This window comes from Oryza brachyantha, chromosome 11 (genome assembly GCF_000231095.2).
Source record: "Oryza brachyantha chromosome 11, ObraRS2, whole genome shotgun sequence".
Taxonomy (NCBI): domain Eukaryota; kingdom Viridiplantae; phylum Streptophyta; class Magnoliopsida; order Poales; family Poaceae; genus Oryza; species Oryza brachyantha.
The window spans coordinates 9,133,121-9,140,273 of record NC_023173.2 but is presented as its reverse complement, the minus strand read 5'-3'; positions in this window follow the sequence as shown (position 1 = coordinate 9,140,273).

The window sequence follows — 7,153 nt, the reverse complement described above, 5'->3', positions numbered from 1 at the left end:
GTTGCACCCACATAAATACATGTATAATAGACGTTGCCAGCCTCACACCTGCATCGACGAACACACCTGTACAGCAATAGCTGGCGGCTTTGGGGAGTACAAGAATCCACAACAGCACACTATTCAACAGTTTGTACAATACCTATTGCAAGTAGGCAACCCATTGCACTAAACAGATGCTTGTATAGTATGCGCACTCCTTTAAAAAAGTAAGACCAATGCAATTTCTTCTGGTACATACTGCATGTGGATAATGATAATTGTGAAGGCACAGTAGTCCCTAAAGAAGGAATGAGTTTCGAATTAGTAGAGAAAATTTCCTACATATCCCTGAAAAATTGATCAATGCCTTCAATACCCCTAAATTTTACCTCATCCTTTATATACCACTGAGTTTTCATTTTGATCCTCTCTATACCCATCTCCGTTAGTTGACCATTAAATATTATAAAATGACTATATTACCCCTCCTATACATATGTGCTACCTACCAAATAAATTTTTATATCAAAAAATAACTTATACTAACATACAAGCGATCTAATCATTTAACGACCAACTTAAAAATAAAACTTATTATTTTTTTATTTTTAAAAAATTATGATTAAATCCATACATTAGTTTCACTAGAAAATTAAGAACTAAAACTAAAGGTTATTTAGGTTTAAATTTTTGGATATATGCGAAATTCATCAAATTTGATCTAAAATTTATTTAAAAATCTTAAATATGTTTTCTAGTTGTTGATAAACTAATTACATCCCTTTATTTTTTTCAAAACAAATCTTTTTTCAACACATATTTGTTGAAAAGTAATTTTCAAATTTGATGTAGAACTTTTTTTACAATGAATCTTTTTATTTTAATGAAATAATGTTTCATTTTTAAAAATTCAGAACAAATGTTTAGTAATTTATTTCATATTGGTTTTCACAACTTAAATAATTTACACATAAAATATTTCTAGCTTTTAGCAATAAACCAAAGACAATAAAGTAATTTCTACCGTAACTACCGGTTAAACTAATGGTCAACTAACAAAATGGGTATATAAGGGCTCCGAATAAAAACTCAGGGGTATATAAGATATCAAGCAAAATTCAGGGTTGTAGAAGGGATTGGGTGAAATTACAGGGACATGTTGGGAATGGCCTGACTTTTACAACTTATATGCTCATAAGGATGGATTTAGTATTCGTAAGAGTCCCTCAAAGCTGAGAAGAGATGGCACCATATATCAAAAAACACGTTGTTTGCAGCAAAGAAGGAACTTGAGGTACTCATTCCTCACATGATAGTAAAAAGGAAATGCTACTACCAGGTCATATGTAGTGCTCGTGTTCCGTTTAGTGTCTATCGAAGGGTATTTGGAGGGTGCAAAAGGCTTTACTTGACCACAATCACTACCTAGCAAGTTCGAATAAAAAGCACATGATGAGGTGACAACATCGTTTGATCAAGGCAAATACACTTTTGATTAGTCAGATGCGAAGAGTAGGAATAAGGTCAACTAAAATATATAGTTTTTTCAAGTAGTGATACGGAGGGGCTGAGAATGTACCTTTTCTGCGGGTAGATTGCAATAATCATGTTGGTCATGAGTGTAACAAATATCTTGAAGTGAATGATACTCAAAAATTGTTGGAATACTTAAAGAACAAGCAATTAGAAGATCCTTCGTTCTTTTAAACCATACAATTAGATAAAAAGGATGGATGGATTGCAAATTTCTTTTGGGTAGATGGTCCAGCTATTATTGATCATGCTTGCTTTGGTGATGCTCTGATGAACCATCATAAACAAACTATTCTTTTTGGAGTTGCACAATGAAACCACTTAATCTTTATTTGGTTGTTTAACACATTTCTAACTGCAATGTCTAGCAAGCAAGCTAGCTTCCACAGTTTTCACAAATCAGTGTGCTGCCATGGCGAAAGAAATTAGCATTGTGCTTCCAAGTGCAAAGCATTGTTTATGTTTGTGGCACATTAATCAATATGCTATTAAACATCTTAGCCATGTAATTTTCAACAACACTAAATTTCTGCCATATTTTAAGGGATGTGTCTATGAGAGGTCAATGGCACACTTTGAAAGAAATGGAAAGAAGTATTAAATGCTTATAAACTTGAGGGGAACAAATTGTTTGTATGACTGTATAATTTGCATGAGAAGTGAGCTACTGTCTTCCACCAACATTCATTAACTGTAGACATGACTTCAACTCAAAGAAGCGAAGGTATGAACATCGTTTTCAAGAGAAGGTTTCGTTGGAAGTTGTCACTTTCAGAGCTATTAGAGGAATGTGGGAAGTGTGGTACTAATCTCCATGAGAATGAATTGTACGTGGACTATAAATCACCACACTCTAGTCCAGTTATTTATATTCCAAATCTGCCTACGTTAAAAGTACAGCTGAATCATATACAAGGGGACTCTATTATTATTTGCAGCAGCAGTTTAAAGAACTTTGCTTTTGATGTAAGTTGTTGCTCAGAGAGGACACTGTTAGAACTTACAAGGTCATGTCTACTGAAACTGAAGATGAGACAATAGTTGTCTTTAGCCGTAAAGATGTGAGATATCATGTTCTTGCAAAAGTATGAATCAACAGGTAAGGATGCATATTAGAACACTTACATTTCGTTCATAATACTATTTGGTTTTGGCATTGATTTTTTTATTACAATTTCCTATGCAGACATGCTATCCGAGTTTTAAATATTAATGAAGTTTTCATCTTGCCACCTCCATATATACTAAATAGATGGACTAAATATGCAAAACGTTGGTGGTCGGGGAGTTGGTCAAAGATATCGCCGAGTAGATCTGTTTCCACTCTGACATTCTATTGGGAGTCATTAAGACTATGTGCCCCCAACTTACGATGGAGTAGATCGTGCTACACTCAACATGACAAGTTCCTCAACTCTTCACAAGATTGATTCTCACGTTGGCGTCTAGCTTCGGCTTCAAGTTGTTGAGGTAGTCTTCTTGCCACCTCTCCTCGGTTAGTTTGACCGCTTGTTCCTCCTAGCGCTTATTCTCGGCCTCATCCATGGACGTCCGAGCAGTGGTGAAGATCTCCTTGGACGGAAAAAGCTTCCCAAGCAACTATAGGTGTCAGACACAGCGAGTTGTACGGTTAGCTCAGTGTCCACGTAAATCCCAAGTTGTATAGGTACCAACTCAGAAGATTGTAGCTCCGTGTGGTGAGATCTAGATTGGATCTTGTCCTCAACTAGCGTCGAGTTGTCAGATACAAAGCAGCACACCTCCTACTTGGACAAAGATGACTCTGAATTCATAAAAGAGAGTGCACCGTACTAATCAGGGAGAAGATTGAGGCCTCTGAACTTGAAGGTCTGCCCTAGGGCAAATTTTGACTTCATGATCTTCAAATTTGGGGTCCATTGATCTTGTTGAAAACCTCGAAACAGCTTCCCCTACCTAGCGCACCAACTGTCGACAATCTAGATCAGCAGTAATACTACGGGATGACTAACGAGGCAAAAAGATCAATGGATAGATGTAGTCAAAGGGTTACCTAGGTTCAGGCTCTCGATATACGAGATAACGCCCTACTCCTACTTGATGATTGTATTAGATGAGGAATAGGTCAACTAGAAAATAGCTAAATCTAAATATGATGTGCCCCTTGAGGGAGCCCAAGTCCCGCTTATACAGTGACCTAATATGACAAGATCTAAGCCTGCCCAGCCGAGATATGGTACAGTCCAATAATCTCGGCACACAATCAAGATATAACCAAACTCTAACCGACCCAGTACAAGATAATATGGCCTTCTTCATACGGTACCCCTTCCTATATGGATACGTACAGGTTATGAATACCACGGTTATGTGTATCCCACACTCGGTAATTGGTACAAGTTCTATACCTTGAAGTACTTTACTAGACTTCAGTAATTGGTCGCGAGCTCTCGTTCCAGCCCAAGTGCTCTGCTAAAACGGTGCCCTACAAACAGGTGTTGACCATATTGATGCTCCTTGTTGGCCTCACTTCAGGCATAACATTCATGCTCCTTGTTGGCCAGGCCGCACACATGCAAGTTTTTCGTCCAGCAGTTGACCATATTGATGCTAGCTATTATGAAAACAACCCAGAATTCATTCTATGTGTTATATTTTGTTTTGAAAACTTTGATTTTAGTTCGCATCTCAGTGCTCTTTAGTGTAATGTTTAATTCATGCTATCAGTTCTTTAGTACTTCCCTCACCTATGTACATCCATATCGAACTTTATACAAGAAAAATGATGACGATGAATAATGTCTTCCACTATAGGTACACTCTTAATTCCATGTATGACATGTTTTCTTAGGCCAGAGCAGATAGCAGTATGAATGGATCCCATTACAATCATTTGTTTCATTGGACCGTGGTTAGATAGTTGGGAATCAATACCAGCACAATACAACTCGATTGTGCCCTAGTTGGGCGTAAAACGATACCAATACGGTGATATAGAAGAATAACAGTGTGGTGCCGCCACCTGCTTGCATCCTTCACCAACATCAGTCCTCCCTTTGCCGCTCTCATCGGTGGCAATGCTCCTCCGTCTACCAATCCAATGTTCATTTTTAACTCCCAACATGGCACCTTCATGATAATCCAGATCGAATGGGAAGAAGAACAAGCCATGGGAGCATCAAGGATGTCAGCTGGAAACCTGACGTACACAAATAACAAGCACTAAACAAAACCCCACACCTGTGACGGCATACCACTCACGGGCCGATGGCCCGATCAGAGTTGACCGTCACCTTTGACAGGTCATCCGGTTAGTCATCATAGGTGTGGCATTCGGTCATGGCCTGGCCGTGGCCCGTCACTTGTGATGGATACCAGTGACAGGCTAACATAGAAAGCTTCTAAGGTGATGGACAGGCTACCAATCATGGCTTCTCAATAAAACCCATCACTAATATGACCACATCTGTGACGGGCGTTTTAGTGGAAACCTATTATAGATGTTGGCCCATCACCTATGACAGGGATAAAGTTATGTTGATCTAAGGTGTTCAACCCCATTTGAGTTAATTTGGTAGTATAAATACTCCCAACAGCCAACTGTTTTCCATCCTGACCAGTGTACTATTAACAATTCAGTTGGGAGGGCAAGGGGGGGCAAATTTTTGTGGATGGATTTTTTTAGTATCCATGGACTTAACCTTTTGTGTGCACTGTGTAGCACTGAATGATCAACTATATTTTTTGAGTATGATTAGACTCCAGAATTCCAGAACTTACATCCAGATTTAACCTTTGATTTCAGATTACGCAACTTTTCAGATTTCTGTTTAAAGGAACCATGTCATGAACATTTTGTCATTGATGGAACCATCTACATGAGTAGTAGATTCTTTATACAGTTGTATTTATCAGGATGCAGTAAAGTGTCTGAAAATCCTTATTTCAGTAGTAGATATGACTCAATTGTGTAATATTCTCACGGGAGCACATGCGAACTTGCTGTCATTTACATTAATACAAATGGGTCAAGAAGTTACATTTTACATCGAGCATTACATATAAAGGGAAAAAAACAACTCCATGTTCATTACATCCAGCTTGACACATGTAAATGATCAGACATGGCAACTACAAATGACATTTGCACATCTTTCCTTTATTGCCTTCATGGTTGTCCACTAGCATTGGCATTGCTTTCGCTGTAATATCCAGCTTCCTGAACGCCAACCATGCCTAGTATTCCAGATTTCATTTGTTATTTGGTTTAGCAGTAGCACCCCTTTGCATCTTTTCAGCCCCTGCCTGTTAGTTATGTAAGATAACCAAGAAGATATACAAAGACAGACATAGCTATTTATTTCCACATGGCAAGAAATTTATTTATAAATAAATCTCATTCGTAATTTTGCAGCAGCAGTGCGTACAATAATCTGCTTTCAAGTGCATTGATGTCACTGAGCTACAGAACTAACATCTTTTCTCTTTTCCTTTCAATCATTGGCAGCAAATTCACTCAGCAACCCTCTATCTCACTTGTCTGAATTTTGTGGAACTCTGAACGTTTCGGATTATAAACAGTAACTGACAAAGCTGAACCTTTTCAGAAGAAACAAGAACAGAGAACAAACAAAGTATTTTGGTGCTGCGTAAAACTTTATCTGCAGCTTTTCGAGTTTTCTAGCTTGGTCAAGAAACTAACTGGAAAACTAACTGAAAACTAACATTAGCTAGTTCTGCTACTTCTATTCCCAGCCATCATCTACATGCATGAGGAATCCAAAGCTAACATACAACCAAAAAGAATATAATGCAACTGTGCAGCTATCAGCAACTACCGAACAGCAACTATCAGCAGCTGTGGCGCCGGCGCCGGTGGCAGCGTCGGAGCATTCTCCTGCCATGACAGTCGTGGCCCCTTTCGTTTTGAGCAGATTTTCCTTTAGATTTTGTAAGCCGATGTGAGCAAGCCGAGCTGCACCTTCTATTCACGGGCTTGGAGCCGATTGGGCTAAGCCGAACAGAGGATATCACATAGGGGTGGAGCCGTCCGCGTCGCGTCGTCCGATCGCTGTTCATTCCACATGTCACACATCAAAACAAGGTATGCAGGGGACGAGGGCTGCAGCCTGGCTGCACCAAATTTTCTTCCGCAATTAGGGCCATGAGCGGCGAAATCTGACATCAAACAGCTATGAGGGAGATTGTGGGAGAATTCTCCAGAAAGAGAGAGAGAGACAGCGAGCGGCCGAGATAGAGTCACAGTGTTTTGCTTCTCTTGAACAAAATAACTACGTGCCCCCATCACCGTCCCGACTGAATGGGCTTTACAGGCAAGAAATCGACGGACGCACAGGCAAGAAATCAGGCACCTGCAAAATAGCAAAGACGATATTTTATCTCTAACATCGAGACCTAAGCGCTTCGAGGATCATACCAGCACGTGCTTCCTTACTTCGAACGTACTGCAGGTTGAATGAAATTATCTCACAAGTACGTATAGGACAATAAGTCTGCAGAAAGCAGTTTCAGGCGCCACGTTCATCTGTACGAAATCTGACGAGGCGGGCATGGTCCAGGAGACTCCCCGCTGGAATTTCATGGCGATGGACATCAGGACGAGGAGGAGCACGTACAAGCGGAATTAAGGTGAAACACC